The 19,279-nt window shown below is 38.7% G+C and overlaps 1 pseudogene; it reads left to right on the top strand.

Moving 5' to 3' along the window:
• Positions 1 to 18,854, top strand: part of LOC137668937 (NAD(P) transhydrogenase, mitochondrial-like) — a 36,178-nt pseudogene extending 17,324 nt beyond the window's left edge.
• The last annotated feature ends 425 nt before the right edge of the window (positions 18,855 to 19,279 follow it).

Raw genomic sequence — 19,279 nt, 5'->3', positions numbered from 1 at the left:
TCTACTTCTGCTTGGCAGGACGCTAACATCAAGGATGACTCCTGTCTGTTCTCACCTGCCTCAACGCAGTACAGCTAAAGGCAATTGAAGGTTGTGGGTGAATGTATTATGTCTGGTTTAGTTCTGCCTTGGGTTTTTCATTTATTTTTGGCAAATGCTGAACTGATTGCAATTATTTCAAGTGTAAAACTACCTTAAATCACATCATACCTCAGAAGGACACTCACTGTGGTTTTTTTTTAGGATCTTAAATCAGTATTTTTTCCATTCTGAGACTGAATTCTGCCTTCTGATACCTATTTTGGCATACCTGTCAGAATTCATATCTGAGAAGAGCTATAGTAAAGGAAAACATTTGCATAGCTCCTGCCACCAAACCTTGCAATTTATGCCCACTGCAGTGCTCACACATGAAGTGATTAGGCACTCATGCATGGAATAATTGGGTGTTCATGTGTAAATTGTGTGCTCACATGTTAACCCTGCAATTTATTTCCAGGATGCTGGTGACTTTCTTTGCCACAAGGGCACATTGCTTGTTCATGGTTGATGTGGTGTGCACAAAGACCCCAGGTCGCTTTCTACAAAGCTGCTTTCCAGTCATTAGTCCCAATCCTGTACTAGTACGTGGTGTTATTCCTCCACAGGTTTCTATCCAGCCTTCTGTTGTAGATCCTGTATTCCTGCCAGTCAAATTGCTTCATATTCAAACTTTCAAAAACTGGAAAACAAATCATAATAATTTTGGATAGAAAACTCTTATGTCATGCAGTCCATTCCTCTGCCATCGTAATCCATTACCTACAGTCCCTTTTTATTTGAATAATCAAGTTTCTGTCCCAAGCAACTGAACTTCTGTGGTTCCTCTCACATTCTTTGGGAATCTATTTACTTGTAGTCAGGAAATGCCTTTTTTTTTTTTTTCATTTTATTCAGACAGTTATGTAGATGTGATTGGGCCCCAATTCTATATTGAAGTCTGGGGACTGTTCACCTAGCCCCTATCAAAATAAAATGGGAATCGGAACCTGTGCAAGAACAGCTGTTCCTCTGCATGCATGAGATCGAGTTGGGACCTTGATATTGTAGCAGCAATGAGTAGTACTGCAATTTTAAACATTTGTCATTAATGAATATAATAGAATTATGGACTAACTTCCAGAGTATCTACAGCAAAAAATGAAAGCACTACAAAAACTCTTTAGTAATCCATATAGCTTATAATATACTTTAACATACAACAGAGAAAATGTGCCACTTAATTGCTGCAGAACTTATTGTAAGTGGTTTATCCAAGGGAACAACAACTCTCATTACTTAAGAAGGCAGGTAGGTTTTTTTTAATTAAGTTATTAAACTGTATGCTTAAACATGTGTTAGGCACAGACTCTTTGAGCTGTGACTGCTTAGCAAAACCAGCCTTTTTTTAGTTCGGACAAACTAACTTCTGTTTTTCTTTAGTAAAATAAACACCCAGGTAAGTATTTTCACGTCTATGAAACTAATTTTAATGATCAGTTTATTTTTGAAATTTTTGTTTGAAATAAAGTTTAGAAGCTGCTGAGGTAGAGCTGATAAACACGCTGGTACAGCCTGATTTGCTTAGTGCTTATTAAAAGCTGACTCTTGTGCTTTTTCTTTTAACAGATCTAGTTATGATGAGAGGGTTTAACTACTGTTGCCTTGCCTCTGTTAACACAGCAATGATTGTTTTTATAAAAATGGAAAAGAAATACAATCCTATATCTGTCATCTCCATTATTTTTGCTTGGGCCTGCAGCACTGGAACAGCTTAAATTCTTTGGAGCAGAATCTCTAGAAGGAGATAACTGCTGAAACAGGAAAGGGTGTTGGAGGCTATGCAAGAGAAATGTCCCAAGAATATATTGAAGCAAACCTGGTATTATTTGCCAAACGGTGTGAAGAAGTGGATATTGGTATTAGTACAACTCTTATTCCAGGTAAGATACTGCTTATAACATTGCAGAGCCTAAACACATGTCCCTATTTGTATAATATGCTTAGTGAAATATGTGTGTATCTAGATACATAGTAAAAAGTAATAATGAGTAAAGGCTTCAGGATTAGGTTTTATTTAGTTTTTATTCAATGGCTTAGAGTATTTTCTTCTTTGTTAATGATTGCTTAGTAATCTTCAATTTGGACTCAATGCGATTAATATTTTATATTTACTTCTGAAAGCACCCATGTGTATTACATATCTCCCCATTTACCCTCTTTATTTCTAGGAAGAATTTTAAACTTGTTTGATCTGCTTTCTTAAACATGAAGTTGGGGAAGAAAACCCCAATTCTAATCACTAAGAGTATGATGGAGTCAATGAAAGAATGATCAGTAATGGTGGAGCTGAGGCTATACGTATGGTAGAAATGACTCATCCTGTGGAACTTTACATTTGTCAAGCATGTAGATTATGCATCAGCATTTAGAAATAACTGATGTGCAGAGAAAATACAAATAATGTCAGTGTTGCTCTAACAAATGGAAAAGTAATAGATGTTATAGTAATAAAGACTGTCTTTCTTGAAGCCACTGCAAGTCTGTCATGAAATTCTTACCAATGTGTTGTGGGGTAATAAAGCAGAGTCTGTCATAAGTAATGAAACCACAAATTGGAATATTATCCAGACACCATTCTGTCTTTGAATGTTTTATGCATTGTGACTTTTATAGGCATGGTAACATCATTTTTAACAATAATATCCATAAATGCCCTTAAATTCATTTCTGGAGGTTTATTAAGAAGAATTTTGAGTTTCTAATTCCAAATATAGGAAAACAAAAAAATCAGTTTAGAGACTTGTTTAATTTCAATATTAAAAAAAGTTTTTTGTGTCACTATTTTACAATATGAATGGTAGGTTTTAACAGATTACCATTCAGAGGATTACTATTTTTAGATGAAGACTAAGTTCAGGTGTTATCTGGAAAAGTGTATAATGGTAAGATCACAGAATCACAGAATCACAGAATGTTAGGGATTGGAAGGGACCTCGAAAGATCATCTAGTCCAATCCCCCTGCCGGGGCAGGATTGCCTAGACCATATCACACAGGAACGCGTCCAGGCGGGTTTTGAATGTCTCCAGAGAAGGAGACTCCACAACCTCTCTGGGCAGCCTGTTCCAGTGTTCAGTCACCCTTACAGTAAAGAAGTTTTTCCTCAAATTTAAGTGGAACCTCCTGTGCTCCAGCTTGCACCCATTGCCCCTTGTCCTGTCAAGGGATGTCACTGAGAAGAGCCTGGCTCCATCCTCTTGACACTTGCCCTTTACATATTTATAAACATTAATGCGGTCACCCCTCAGTCTCCTCTTCTCTAAGCTAAAGAGACCCAGCTCCCTCAGCCTCTCCTCATAAGGGAGATGTTCCACCCCCTTAATCATCTTTGTGGCTCTGCGCTGGACTCTCTCTAGCAGTTCCCTGTCCTTCTTGAACTGAGGGGCCCAGAACTGGACACAATACTCCAGATGCGGCCTCACCAGGGCAGAGTAGAGGGGGAGGAGAACCTCTCTTGACCTGCTAACCACACCCCTTCTAATACACCCCAGGATGCCATTGGCCTTCTTGGCCACAAGGGCACACTGCTGGCTCATGGTCATCCTGTTGTCCACTAGGACCCCCAGGTCCCTTTCCCCTACACTGCTCTCCAACAGCTCTGTCCCCAACTTGTACTGGTACATGGGGTTGTTCTTGCCCAGATGCAGGACTCTACACTTGCCCTTGTTATATTTCATTAAATTTCTCCCCGCCCAACTCTCCAGCCTGTCCAGGTCTCTCTGAATGGCTGCGCAGCCTTCCGGCATCTCAGCCACTCCTCCCAGTTTTGTGTCATCAGCGAACTTGCTGACAGCGCACTCTAATCCCTCATCCAAGTCATTAATGAATATATTGAATAGAACTGGTCCCAGAACCGACCCTTGCGGAACTCCGCTAGACACAGACCTCCAATTGGACTCTGTCCCGCTGACCACTACTCTCTGGCTTCTTTCCTTCAGCCAGTTCACAATCCACCTCACTACCCGATCATCCAGACCACACTTCCTCAGTTTAGCTGCGAGGATGCTGTGGGAGACCGTGTCAAACGCTTTACTGAAATCGAGATAGACCACATCCACAGCTTTACCATCATCTATCCACCGGGTAACATCCTCATAAAAGGCTATCAAGTTGGTTGAGCAAGACTTCCCGTTGGTGAAGCTATGTTGACTGCCCCTAATGATCCCCCTATCCTTGATGTGCCTAGAGACAGCACCAAGAACAAGTTGCTCCATCACCTTTCCGGGGATGGAGGTGAGGCTGACCGGTCTATAGTTACCCGGGTCCTCCTTCCTGCCCTTTTTGAAGACTGGAGTGACATTCGCTTTCCTCCAGTCCTCAGGCACCTCTCCTGTTGCCCATGACTTAGCAAAGATGATGGAGAGTGGCCTAGCAATGACTTCCGCCAGCTCCCTCAGCACCCGCGGGTGCATCCCATCAGGGCCCATGGATTTATGGACATCCAGGTTGCTTAATTGGTCCCTGACCCAGCCCTCATCAACCAAGACAGATTCCTCCTCTATCCTGACTTCTTCTGAGGCCGCAGGGGTCCAGGGATCCTCAGGACAGCCTCCAACAGTATAGACAGAGGCAAAGAAGGCATTCAGTAACTCCGCCTTCTTTTTATCCTCTGTCTCCAGGACCCCCACCTCATTCATCAGTGGGCCTACATTGCCTCTAGTGTTGGCTTTACCTGCAATGTATTTGAAGAAGCCCTTTCTGTTGTCATTGACCTCTCTTGCAATGTTTAATTCCAAGGAGGCCTTAGCTTTCCTAGTTGCCTCCCTACATCCTCTGACAACAGACTTATATTCCTCCCAAGTGGCCAGCCCTTCCTTCCACGATCTGTACACCTTCTTCTTCCACTTGAGTTTGCCCAGCAGTTCCCTGTTCAACCATGCAGGTCTCCTGGTACCCTTCCTTGACTTCCTACCTGTTGGGATGCTCTGATCTTGAGCTCGGAAGAAGCAGTCCTTGAACGCTAACCAACTATCTTGGGCCCCCTTACCTTCTAGTACCCTGTCCCATGGGATTTCCCCTAGCAATTGCCTGAAAAGGCCAAAGTTGGCCCTCCTGAAGTTCAGGGTTGCGATTCTGCTAGCTATTCTGTTCCTGCCACATGAGATCCTGAACTCTACCATCTCATGGTCGCTACAACCAAGGCTGCCCTCAACCTTCACCTCTTCCACCAGACCCTCCTTGTTAGTGAGGATCAGATCCAGCAGCGCTCCTCTCCTAGTTGGCTCATCCACCGTTTGCATCAGAAAGTTATCATCAATGCACTGGAGGAACCTCCTGGACTGAGGATGGCTGGCTGAGTAGGCCTCCCAGCAAATATCAGGGTAGTTGAAATCCCCCACAACCACCAGGCCCTGTAATTGAGAGACTGCTCTCAGCTGCCTGTAGAAGGCCTCATCACCGTCCTCATCCTGATCCGGTGGCCTGTAATAGACACCCACAACAGTATCACCCCTGCCAGCCTGCCCCTTAATTCGCACCCACAAACTCTCAACTCGCTCCTGATCCGCCTCTGGACAGAACTCAATACATTCTAGCTGCTCACTCACATAAAGAGCAACTCCACCACCTCTCCTTAGTGGCCTGTCTTTCCTGAACAGGACATAGCCATCCATGACCACATTCCAGTCATGCGAGGCGTCCCACCAAGTCTCTGTAATTGCCACTAGATCATAGCCCCCCGACCGAACACGGATTTCTAACTCCTCCTGCTTATTCCCCATGCTGCGTGCATTGGTGTACAGGCATTTCAGGGAGCGAGCTGGGCACACCGATTTCATCCCAGATTCACCCCCTGATTTCACCCCAGGGGGATGGGGGGCCTCCTGGTCTACCTCAACACTAGAGCATTGCCCCAGTGGTGCAAGCCCAGCTACCACCCCATCCCCCTTCGAATCTAGTTTAAAAGCTCTCCGAATGAGCCCTGCTAATTCCTGTCCCAGAACCCTTTTGCCCCTACGACATAAACCTTTCCATGTATTACCGTCACGCCTGTTGTCTTATAAAACCAGCCATTATCAAAGAACCCAAAGCCCTGCCTGTAGCACCAGTCTCGTAGCCAGGCATTAATAGAGAGAATCCTACTATTCCATCCCACGTCATCACCTGAAAATGGAAGGAGGGAGGAGAAAACAACTTGTGCCCCAGACTCTTTCACCAACCGTCCTAGGGCCTTGTAGTCTTTCTTCATCCCCCTCAGACTACGGGATGCAGCTTCTTCCCCACCTGTCTGGAAGATCAGCAGGGGGTAGTAGTCTGTGGCCTTCACCAGGTTGGGGAGTTGCCTGGTGATATCCCTGATTCGGGCTCCAGGCAGGCTGCAGACCTCCCTGTGATGGGGGTCAGCTCTGCATATTGGGCCCTCAGATCCCTTTAGGAAGGAGTCTCCAACCACTAAAACTCTTCTCTTCTTCCTTGTGGAGGAGGTAGCTATACGCCTGTCAGGTTTTTCTGACTGTGGTCAAGATGATATAAAAGTGCAATTATTTGTCTGCTGCCAAAGCATATGTTAGAGTATAGTCTAAACAGTTCAAGTTTTACCAGTTGCCTTTTTTTTTTAGAACAGCATAGTCCTAAATGGTGATATTCAAAATGTGTGAAGATGCAATTAATCTTAAATTTTCTTTCATTAGCTCTTCAGGTGTCACATTTCCAACTTATTTCTTTAGTTACAAGGGTGTTCTTTTTGAATGGAAGATTACTTTTATGTAATAATCTTGTTCTAGCAGTTAAAACCTGAAGAATGACAAACATCATAAAACTGATGATATCAAGTGTTCATAGACTCACCTACACTGATGTACTTCTAGGAGGGCCTAGCTTTGTCTCTTGATTTTTTCTTTTTTTTTTTTTGCATCTCTAGCTTTGTGCTAAATTGGTTGTCAAAGTATTTTAAATTTGTAATGTTGGGGCCTGATTAAAGATAGACAAGTTGGCATAACTCCCAACTTGACGTTTAGCAGAGCTGAGAAGAAATTTGTTATCATCATCTTCTCTTAATGGGAAAAGTCCTGTTATGTCTGTGTCTCTGGGAGGAAAGAAATATTTCTGCTAATTTTCTGTTGAAAATTCGAGTTTAAATACTTAGATTTTATGTAGATCTTGCAAATTTAAATACTCCTGTTATTGAACTATTTTCAAGTATTTTGTTCTGGGTCAGATTGTATGACATGTTGTCAGTACACGTGGTAGCACCACACGTGCTACCCAGACTGCATGTCCCATGTTGCACCATGTTTACATTGGTGTGGTGATGGGCTTCAGGCACACAGAAGGCTGTGGGGCTCAAAGGATTGTTCAATCTATTAATTTAAATGGCCAGCTTACTTATTGAAGTTGAGAGTCCTGTAGTGTGAAAACACTTCAAATACTATCGTGCATGAGAAAAACCCTCTATGCACCTGCTATTTTCTACCTTACTCTCTTCAGTAATAACTATAATGCTGCATTTTTCCCCTCTTTCTAGTACTGTCATTTGTTTTCCTTTGTAAAGACCCATTATTTGAAGCAACTAAAAATGTTGTCATATTAGTATGTGGGAATTCACATGACGAAGAAAAGTCTCATCAGAAACCAACTTTGGAAATGGACTATAAAGCAATAACAGAATACTTGCAGCCTTCACTGTCCTCCAGGTAGTAGATACATGCATTGGCCTGTTCTGGAAAGCTAGGTGAAAAGGACAGTCCAGCTAAAAGAAGTATTTCAATTCTACCTTGTATTGACTTCTTCTGTGGCTACCATACTTGACTATCATGTGATGACTTACTCCAGGATGTGTATTGAAGCTAACGTGTGGCTGCATATGGGATGAACTGGCAACTGCAATGTCCAGATGGCTATCCTGGAATGATGTAATGAAAGAAACAAACAATAATTTAGGGTACAGTGTTCAAGATCAGAATTCAACGTAAGTTGTTTTCAGAGCATGGCATTCAAAATACAATGAAGGGATGTTAAAGAAACATGATCTTAATCCAGATGTACTTGCAAAGAATTTAAGTTTTGAAGGTATCTCTGTCTTCTTCCTTGGGATTGACTGGAGTGCAATTAATCTCTGAAACATATTTTGCAATGCGATTTTTATCAGACATTCATGAGGTGTTTTCAAATTTGAAGTCGTTGATTTCTTATTCTCAAAAATAAGCACCATATGGTTTTGTAACCCGTTCCCTGACTGGCCTCCCAGCTCATTTAGTTTCTGGCTTCCTGACAAAATTGCTGACTTTCTTTGGTCATGCATCAGAGTAAGCTATTAGTTCTAAAAAGAATCCTTAACTTGCTTAAAAAAAAAAAAACCAAAACAAACAAAAAAACCCCCCAAAAAACCCAACCCACAAAACAACTTTAACTCATGTCTGCAGTAATATGCAAATTTGATTTACCAGCATGTATAAAACAGGCATCAGATCTGTGGAGAGTATGTGAAAAGCTTCCAATATATGAAAGCTTTGACAACTGTTTATTTTTTTCTCTCATCAGGGTGTGGTGAACACTGGTTACAAGGACTTGCCAAGAAGAATGGCTACTCAAGCCAGTAGCCTTTATTCCAATAACATCTTGAAATTATTAAAGCTGTTTCTCCTGAGAAAGAATATTTTCACTTTGAACAAAAGGATGATTTAGATTATGGGGCTATTGATCATGTCATTAAAGGAATTTTGGTAATGAAGGTGAGTTTCAACACCACTTAAACATTTTTGATTAAATCATATAAAATGTGTTGTATGAAAGCAGTGATTTTGTTAGTGGGTTTAGTCATTCCAAGGAAACATTATCATACAATGTCTACATGGTAATATGGTGAAGGGAATTTCTTGCATGTTTGAAGCACTAAAATATGGGGCAAAAAGATTTATAAATATTTTGATACTGTAAAATTACTGTTGTACTTCAAACTTGTGTTTTTAAAGAATCTGTTACTGAGAACTGGCCCATCACCTGAGCTACTGAAGTGTGCCTTAAGTGATATGACTTCAAGTGCCAGATAATTTATGAACTCAAATCAGTATGTATCGAACAAAGGTGCTGACAAGTAGGAATAGGTGAGCTATGTGTGATACTCAAAAGGACTTCAAGTAGAGCAAGTACTTCAAAGGGCAAATGGTTTGACACTTGCTACGTCTTTGTGCCAAGGTCAGGAGAGGTAGTGCATTGTTGCTTATAAAGATACAGTGTTTTTCTATTAAAACAAGCAGGGGTTTAGCCTCAGAATATGAAAGGTATTTCAACCCTGATATGACATCATTAGGCTATATCTTGTGTAGGCTCTGTTGTAATAGCAGTAGCCCTCATACTTTCCTACATCCTTTGGCCCCTTATTCTAGGAGGAGAAAAGGAACTAGATATACAGTTAAATCAGGAGGTAGACTTAAGATCTGTGAAAACGGATATTACTTGTATGTTGGCTGCAATTTTCTGTATACAAGATGTTTCTTGAGATAGACTGATTCTTTATCAGTTAAGTTTATTTTGGATGTACTAAAGAGGAAGGCTTAATTTCTGTAGTCACAGTGAGTTGAAGACTGACAGGCATCCATATTTGCCTGCAGGTAGCATTAAACCAAAGTACAGTCATGCTAAATGTTTAAATATTGGCAGACTGGAATTGCTATTTAGCTAAGAAAGTGTTTGTAAAGAGAAGCATATTCATGTTCAGTTTTTAAGGAATGTAGTCTAGGATTTAGGTAGGTTTTCTTGTTTAATGTTAGTTTTCTGGGCTTCTTTTGTTTGTGTTTTTTGAGGGTTTGTTGTTTGTTTGTTTTTTTTCCCCCCTCCAGTGTCAAGTGTATTACATCTGAAATATATCAGGCCAAATTTGGTGCAGTAAGAACACAGAGTTTTTACAACTGACTGAATTCAATGGTCAGTGCTATTTCACAGACCAAGGGTTATTGTAATCAGCATAAGGTAAATCCCATTCTATTTACTCATGTAAGTAATCCAACTAATTTCAGAAGGACAAATGAGTAACCATGACAGAACTTTGCCTGAAGGGTCAGTCCATAATATAATGAAAGGCAAGATACAATAGGAATCCATCATAATGATTGTTTTGTTCTGCAACAGGGAAGGGTAAAGAGTTATTTCAATAACCTTTCCCAAGAACAGCGCCTCTTGCTATTTAAAAAAAAAAATAAAAGCACAAGAATGGGAAGAGCCATACTCTTACAGTCTAGGAAAAAGATGACCACAGCTGGAATTTATATAAAAGGTACGAGGGAATTAATTTATCTATATTTCTTGCTGTCAGTTTGGCATTTAAATGATGAGCCATGCTAGGAATAATTATGTAAAAATAAAATGAGCTCCTGAAAGGTAGTGTGGGTTAACATTGAAAAGCAGCAGGCAGTGGTAAGTCAGGGTTGCTAAGATATCATATTGCTTTCCAATTGAAAGGCTAAAAATTCAACTTTTCAGGATCCTTGGTGAATCATTGTATACCTTTTGTTACCAAGAAACTTCTTCTGATATTAATTATGTATGAAATAAAGAGCCAATATGGTATAGGTTAGGGACCTAATCCAGGGCCAATTGAAATTAACATACTGTTCTCAAAAGCTTTTGGATCAGGGCCTGTATGTACTGCATAACTCCAGATGTCATTATCTGTGTTGTAATATATGTATGAAATGGAAAATGAATCATATAGCAAGGTTTTGATTATGTTGAATATTTTCCTTATAAACAAGATTGTTATGCTCTTTGCATTAACTGCCTTTGTTCTTTTTCCACTGTCATTATTTTTAATCTAAATGATAATAGAAAAGGATACATATAGCACCCCTTTTCAAGGCTTCACTACCGTTGAAGCTCCTGTTCAAGGTAACTAAGTAACAGTAGAAATATCTATTAGTTCAAGGAAAGCAATTTTGGTGGTACAGAAAGTTGATTTTAAAGGAAGAAAAAGAGAAGGAAGTCTGTTTCACTTAGTGAACCATTCCATAACCAAGCTTTGTACAGCATCTGAAAGACCTTCCTTACTGCCTCCTCCCAGGGTCACTGACTTAAAATGTTTTGTCCAAAGTGTCATCCTTGTTTGAAGACCTATTTTTGTTGATTAATGTTGGGAAATTTGTATATAAGTTTTAAAGTTTTTATTAACAACTTCCTAAAATGATAATCCAACTGAAAATTAAACTCCTGTGATCTCCAAGAGCAAGATTGTGATATCTTTCTACATTGGAGAATTTCATACTGTATGCTGATTAGCTCAGAGCTTACTTGGGTATATTTAACAAAACGTTGTGCAAGTGATGACAAAATATGTCTCCAAGTAAAATATCATATTATCTTAGAATAATGAAATGATCTAGTCTTTTCCTAAAGAGGGAAAAACATTTCCTTAAACCACCAACACATATGGTCAAAGAGACTAGTACTGGGAGCAATAATATTTTCTTCCAAGGAAGTATTGTTGAACTCTGTGTGGTCTGCATCTTTTAACAATGTTCAGATGCTACACTGTGGTCTATTCCTACTAGAGCAGTAAAGGTTGTGAGAAGTCACTGGGGAATTTGACATATTTAATGTTGGGGTTTTTGATGAATTATTTCTCCATATTTGCCCAAGTGAAATGTTTTTTTTTTTATTTAAGAAATTTAGTTTGGCAGTCCCATATGCATCTGCCAGATCCTGGGGTCCCCACTTCATCCACAGGTTGACAAAGATTCTATTATTCCAAAATTAGTTTTCTGGCAAACACAAGGTATAAAAGTTATGCATGTAAAAGAATGTGCAGGAAATGCCTTCTGCTGCCATGGGTGTCACTGAGAAAACTTCAGTGGAAGTAGGATTTGGGTTCAACGCCTGCTTTTATTTTATGATTAATAAAGAAAAGTGCTTTTTTTATTCTTCAGAGTGCGTACTTTTTTCTTTATAGGTTTGGCAGGTATTAAGACTGAAGCTTGTTTCTCGTAATCCTTCTTTTACTCAAATGGTAACCAGATTTGTTCTTGCTTGGAATAGTGGTTATCACACTACCCAGGGAGTCACACCTGGCCTCCATTTGCCACTCATACCAGAAGATGGTATTTATTGTTGCTGAGTGTACTGTCTGCTGCTTTCTTCTCTTATATGTTTCATTATGACAGATTTGAGTTCAATTTCATTAGGAAGTCAAAACAAGGTTAATGATTTATCCAAAGTGAATTACAAATGAGATTAGAATTTGAGTTCCTGCCTCAAAACTTTTACTCCAGGCACTAAACAATGCCATTTTCATTTTTACTTAAATCCATGATGCATATTCATGCACAGAGATTTTACTGGCAACCAAAGGATTGTATAATGATCATTGCTTGTAAATATAGGAATGCCAATATAAGCATTGGCTTTGTTTATACACATTCTCTACAGTAAATATACATATTTCTGTGAGTGATAAGATGACCAGAGATGAAAATGTTTAACGGAATTAATGGGAATAGTGAGAAGATGTGATGAGAACTTTGTCACTTCAGGTATGTGTGTCTATATCCTTTGCTTTTTCATCTGCATAAGACCAGCTTCTTTCTGCAGGGTCTTATCCAAAAAGGAAGATGTTTCCAAAAAAGGAGAATGTTTCTTCAGCTGATGAAACTACTAGGTTAAATTTTCCAAAAATCATTGATACACAAGTAGCTAGGTTACTTTGCCAAATTGAGATACTACATGTATTTGCCATGATATAGAAGTACAAAGCTGCATGTGGGAATTTACAATCTGAGCAGCATCCTTACTGAGTCAACTGTCAATTTCTTGAAGTAGAGCATTTTGCAGACCAGACTTTTCCTGATGTTTTCAGCTTTAAATTTCCATTTATGATGGAAAAAGTATTTGAAAGGTGGATTCTATTCTAAGCAAAGCTGAATGCAAGTGGACCTCAGTTTGGCTTTAGACGTGTTCTAATTTCAGTTTAAATTTTTATAGAACTTTAGACAGAAGAACCTGCTCTTTTAATACAACTGCTTGTGTATAGTTTTTTGTGAGTAGTCTAATTGTTTTGGTAATAGAAATCAGTTGTCACTACTGAAGACCATTGCTCTGAAAAAGCATTTTCTAGGAAAATTGACTAATTTTTTCCATATAGCATACCTACCTCTGACATTCAGTATTGTCTAATGTTAGGTTGCTATATTACTAATAGGGTGTCAAAATCAGTAACCTGATTCTTTTAAAGTATTAAACTGTTAGGATAGCCCCTGAAAATTTTATGCTCACCAGTTCTGTGAAAGAGGTGAAAGATAATTATGAACTTTTGGTTCATGAGATTGAGTACTCTCTCAGCCTTTCCTCACAGGAGAGGTGTTCCAACCCTCTGATTATTTTTGTGGCCCTCCTCTGGACCTGCTCTAACAGGTCCATGTCTTTCCTGTGCTGAGGGCCTGAGAGCTGAATGCAGTACTCCAGTTGGGGTCTCACCAGAGTGGAGTAGAGGGGCAGAATCACCTCCCTCGAGGCCCTGCTGGCCATGCTGCTTTTGATGCAGCACAGGATATGGTTGGCCTTCTGCACTGCAAGTGCACATTGCCGGCTCATGTCCAGCTTTTCATCCACCACTACCCTAAGTCCTTCTCTGCAGGGCTGCTCTCAACCTGCATTGATACCAGGGGCTGCCCTGACCCAGGTGCAGGACACTGTGCTGGGGCATTTGTTTATCAGTTGTTTCAATCAGTGGGTTTGTCATGCTGATTAGGGCATCATAGTAACTTGCGGATGTAGCAGATCTCATAAACTATCTAGCCAGTCTGAGTTCTGAGTAGTAATCTGTGGTCAACCAGTGATGTGATGAGGTGGAAAAGAGACACTAGAATCACAACTCAAATTTTTCAGTGATTAAAGACAAGAAACTTCATGCTAACATTTTTCTAAAATGCTCCCCAAAACCACATATACAGACAAAGTCTGTGTTGATAGGAAAGAAAGAATTTGATAAAATTAATTTTAAAAAAAATAGCATAAACAGTCAACATAAATTCCCTTCTAAGTAGAAAATGAAAAAACTAAGCAAACATACTATATATAGTACCATAGCCATGCTAGAAGTTTAGGAAAGAAGGTGGATAAGGAAAGCCCGACTTTGAGAGAGAATAAGGAATCCATTATAAAAGAGCACAAACAGTTAATAAAATTGAAAGTGCTTATACTAAAAGGAAAACGAGGTAAAGTCTGACACCATATGAGAACTGAATTTGCAACTGGAATAAGCTGCAGAATACAAAATGACAGTGACACCAGTTTTAACATAAAGGGATGCACAGAGAAAGCATACTCATGGGAGCTTCTACTTGCGAATTCTTGTAGGTAAAAAGTTATATTTCTGAACAGGTGATTTCTTAATTACAGAGAATGCTGGATATGTTCAAGTGACCTACTCCAGAATATGATTATCTCTGCCTTCTCCCTAAAGCAGTGCTTATAGGAGGACATGGTACCTTTCTGTGCCATTGGACATAACATTGAAGAGGTTACTCAATGTTAAGTTTTTTTCTGTTCAATAGTAAAGTAATCCAAAACTAGGACAGTGGTCTTGGCTAGCAAAGCTAGTCATATGAGCAAGCAAAGAGTCTGATTCTGCCTGAAATATTAATGCTACAAGCAGTGAAGAACAAGGGGTATGTGCAGAATCAGGCTCTCCAGGAAAACTATTCACTTATATGGGCAAATATTTGCCATCCTTCTTCATTAGATCATGGAATCTGTTATCCCCAGGGCCAGGGAAACATTTTATAGCCTTTTTGTTTTCTACTGTCCTTATATGAGCATATTCCTTTGTGCTATGTTTCATTCAAGAGAAAACAGCTTTGCATTTCCAGTTTCATAATATTCAGTCAGTTACAAAGCAGCAACACATTCAACAAAGAACTTAATTCATTTGCAGAAGTACCAATCTGTAGGTAGTTTAGAGTGTAAGTACATCAGGAGTCCATATTTACCTTTATTTGATATTTTTAAATCTACCTCCAGATGCATGTGTTCAAAACTTATTAAAACTGAGCTATTTCTTATTAGAGGTAGAATCTAATTGGCAATATCTTTACTAAAGACAGAGAAAGGAAGTATTTGGGGAAGAAAACAGTCTGATAGTAATCAGACCTGAACTGGTTCCTTTACCTGCCCTTAAGGCTTCCTACATCCTAGAAAAGTGTTCAGCACTAAATCTGGAAGAAATGAGGTGTCAGATTTCATTAATTCTTTAAAGGGTTTTTTTTAAACAATACCATCACTGGAGAGAAATCTGATTGGTGTCCTGGAACTTATCAGAAGGTCACATGGCAGTCAATATACATAGTAACAAAGCTTATTTTCCAAATGTTTGTTTCACAGTTTTATATTGGAATCTCATTCTTTAAAATGATATTGTATTACTATACTAGAATAGTTCATATGTGTATTAAAAGAATAAACTAAAACATTTCCCTCTGTGCTATAATACACAGAAGGAATGGATCAATAAAATCTTCAAAGTAATAAATGCCTCAAAGACTGAACTGGAAGCAGTAGCAGATATTTTCAGTTTATATTCTGCATACAAATAAAGGAGACTCTAATTCTTATACTTAGATTTTGACCTGATTCATTGTAAGGACCAGGTTAATAATTAGATAAACATTAGATCAAAATTATATGTTGCATTGCTGCTTCTTAAAGATAAGGTGTAAAATCACTGAGGCCAATATTTTTTTTCCAGTTTTCTTACAAATGAGTACTTGAGATGTGTTCTGGGAAGCTTGTTATGTTGCATCTTGCTTCTTGTTATGTTGCATCTTTTCTACAAGCCATAGTACAAGCCACATCAATACAGTCATACAGCTATTCTGTTTAACCCCAAATCTCCTCAGGGCTACAGTTTTCTGTGTTTAAGGCTGGGCTGGCTGTTAAGAAGATCACAGATGCTCTCTGTTAACCCTTTCCTTCCCCAGAGGGGCAAATGGAAGAGAAAAGGGTGATACACTTACAGGTTGGAAAGCTAAAACAGTTTTAATAAACAATAACAATGAAATAAGTTATTGGAAATAATTAATAATGGAAATATATATACAAAACAAGTATCAGGCTCTTCTGATGATGGTCATGTCACCACTGATGCTGCAGGGCAGGCACTGGGAAGTCCCAGACTGCATCCAGCAGCAGACAGGAACTGGATTTGGGAACACATGGATTGGCATTGAAAGCAGAAGAACAGACTCCTCTTTGGATGATGGCCATAGAAGAGAACATGACCCTTGTGATCCCTCAGCTTGAAACAGAGAATGACATGTATGGGATGGAATACTTTGGTCAGTTTTGGGTTACCCATCCTGTCTGCTCCTCCCTGCAAGTATGAACCTTTTGTACCCTTTCACTTGTGAAACATAAGAGATTCAGCAGTGACCTTGGTTTCTATAAGAATAAGTATAAGCAAGAGTCTTTTTGCATACCATACCTACCAAATCCTTAATAATAACTATAAACTTCAAGTGTTATCAATTCTAGAAGTGGACACTGTCTAAAAAGCATGCAGTCAAGTTCAGAAAGTGCAGTTACTTAGAAGAAACTTAACTGAGAGGAAAATAAAATTACTGAAAGGACAATTGGTTCTGTCCTAGTCCAAACCAGGACAACAGTTATCTATAAACTTGCTCTATCTCAGCATTGTTAATATCCTTATATGACAGTTTCCTTTTTGTCAGACTTAAGTCTTTGGACTTAAACTTCTGAAAAGCCCATAAATATTTCTCAAAGATATCAGCGAACAGATCATCTTTGGCCTTTCCGAATGTTACAAGAATGTTGTCGAATGGCAATATTTGTCTGTTAGTTATGACTTGAGTATCATGGATTTTTCTGACTATATTATTTTGTATCATACTTTCAACTCATTCAGTGATGTAGGTTAAAAGACAATTTATCATTTAAAATTAAGTCAACATGTGCTCTTTAAATATCAGAAGGAAGACCACATGTTTACTAAATGAGGTCATGTAGGAATTTCAGGGCATTTTTTATATCAAAACATCTAAAATCAAAATATGAGAGAATCAGAACTTTGTATTTAGCTTGATAAAATATACTACTTTTACTCATAAAGAATCTAAAGGCTAAAAGAGTTTTAAATTTGTCAAGAGCAGGGCAAATCTAGCAAAGGTGTAATATCTTTCCACTTGAACTAAGGTGATAAGTATTTTCTTCTTGGGACAGAGTATTAAGAAATAAGGCTAAAAACAATAAAGAATAAGGCAGTAAATGAGGCATTGTATACTAATATTAGAAAACAATACGTCAGTGTTGATGATAATTTAAAACATGTACTCAAATATATGTCAGTGGATCCTGGAACTGAGTTGCTGGGATGCTAATTAGTTTCATGGTTGCTTGGTGGATTGGTGTCATATAAAGAAATACAGAAACCAGAAAATGTGAAGGGAGGAATGTGCAGAAGTCTTAGCAGAAATGGATATTCACTTGCATTAATAAAGAAGAAATCTTTCTCATCTTTAAAGACAAATTATTTGTTCTCAGTCCTGGAGATTTTAAGCCTTTCAATGCCTTTATACTCTTTTACAAATAGTAAAGCTTGAAGTACAGCAATGCTACATGTTCATTTTTTCTTTGTTTTTCAGATGATGTATTTCGGCTCAGTTGTGTGCTGTGCAGGAGTTGTCTAGTCAGAACACTTCTGGATTTGTGAATGCCCTTGGTACGATTGGGGTGTCAGATTTAGGAGCAAGCAGCAGTAGGAGCACTGAAATCCTCACCAGAAGTACTTGCATAGATGTCTATAGCCATGGCTCTGGGTGGCACAATGGGTATGTATACTTCTTATACAGTATATGTGCTCAGTTCACAGCATCTTTGTTAAGTGTTATTAATTAATTTTCTATTCTTTGAGAGAATAGGAAAATACATTATGAAAGTATACTAATTCCTAAAGGCGGCACTCTTAACTAGGGGGGGAGTATAAGTTAGGGTGAAAGAACTTACTTGCTGATAAAAAGCTTAAGTTCTGTTGAAATTGAATGTTGTTCTAAAATGAAAAAATTGATGTTTCAAAAAGCATTGAAATCATTAGATGTTTTTGGAACTTCCCATTTTTCTTAACTGAAACAATTTTCTTGTTATGAATCTACCAACCGCCTCAGTTGATCTAAATTAGAATTTATTAATTTGTGGCGAAAGAAATATTTGAAAAACTTAATTTAGTTTTAATGCTAATTCTTTAAGGAGGATTTTGTATCTGATACTATGGAGGCCAGCAGAAAGTCCCAAAGGTTGAGGTTGAAACTTGGTAAGAGAAGAGTGGAAGGTACTACTTCTTTGCCAGTTTGCCACTTACATTGAGGTAGTCTTCTAATGTGTCCAGAGGCATTTTGCCTGCCTTGATTCTCTGAAAGCAAAATGTGTTTGGAAACTGTGGTGGGTGCATCCACAACTCTCTCTCATACATAAGAAACAGTGGCTTCAAAAGAGCTGTTTTGGCTCTATTTCTTACAAGCTGTCATCCCAAAATGTTCTAGCAATGTATTTTTGGAAAAGACTTAAATTAGATTAAAATTTCCTATAACTATTATATTCCTATTTCATTGTATGAAAAGGAAAACAACATTAAAAAATAAACAGTTCTTTGTTGCTCAATAGTCTGTTTATACTTTGAGTATGAAACACAATGTAATATTTTATTTTGGATCTAAATAATTTAATTTTGCAGGTCTTACTATTGCAAAAGGAATTGAAATCTCTGACCTTTCTCAGCTTGTAGCTGCATTTCACAGTCTTGCTGGTTTGGCAACAGCAGCTCTTGTATTGCCATATGATTGAATATCCACGCCTTGCTGTTCACCCTTCCGCCAAGGTTCTCAAAATTTTGGTGTATCTGGGCACTATATTGGGGTGCACCTTTCAGGGCTTCTTTAGTGACTCATGGAAAACTGCTGGGTACTCTTTACCTTCGTCTGTCATATGAAATTTAGGATGAAGTTCACTAAAGGCCCTTCTTTGTTTTCTTCAAAATACAGTTGAAATCTGGGAGGATTTGAGGGCTAATTCTCTTAGCTCCTTTGTGAGGGGAGGGAAGTAGCATTACACAACTTTGCTTAACAAATTTGGTAGGACTGGAACACAGGGAGGGAGGAGGTTAGTGACTTCGGCTTTTGTGTTGATTAGGAGAGATGTTGATGTTGGTCTCAAGGATTTCTATTGCTGGATTTGCTACAGAGTGTTCATTTAACTAAGCATCTGACTTA

This window comes from Nyctibius grandis, chromosome 11 (assembly GCF_013368605.1).
Source record: "Nyctibius grandis isolate bNycGra1 chromosome 11, bNycGra1.pri, whole genome shotgun sequence".
In the NCBI taxonomy this organism is placed as follows: Eukaryota; Metazoa; Chordata; class Aves; order Nyctibiiformes; family Nyctibiidae; genus Nyctibius; species Nyctibius grandis.
This window is presented reverse-complemented; position numbering and strand designations above follow the sequence as displayed.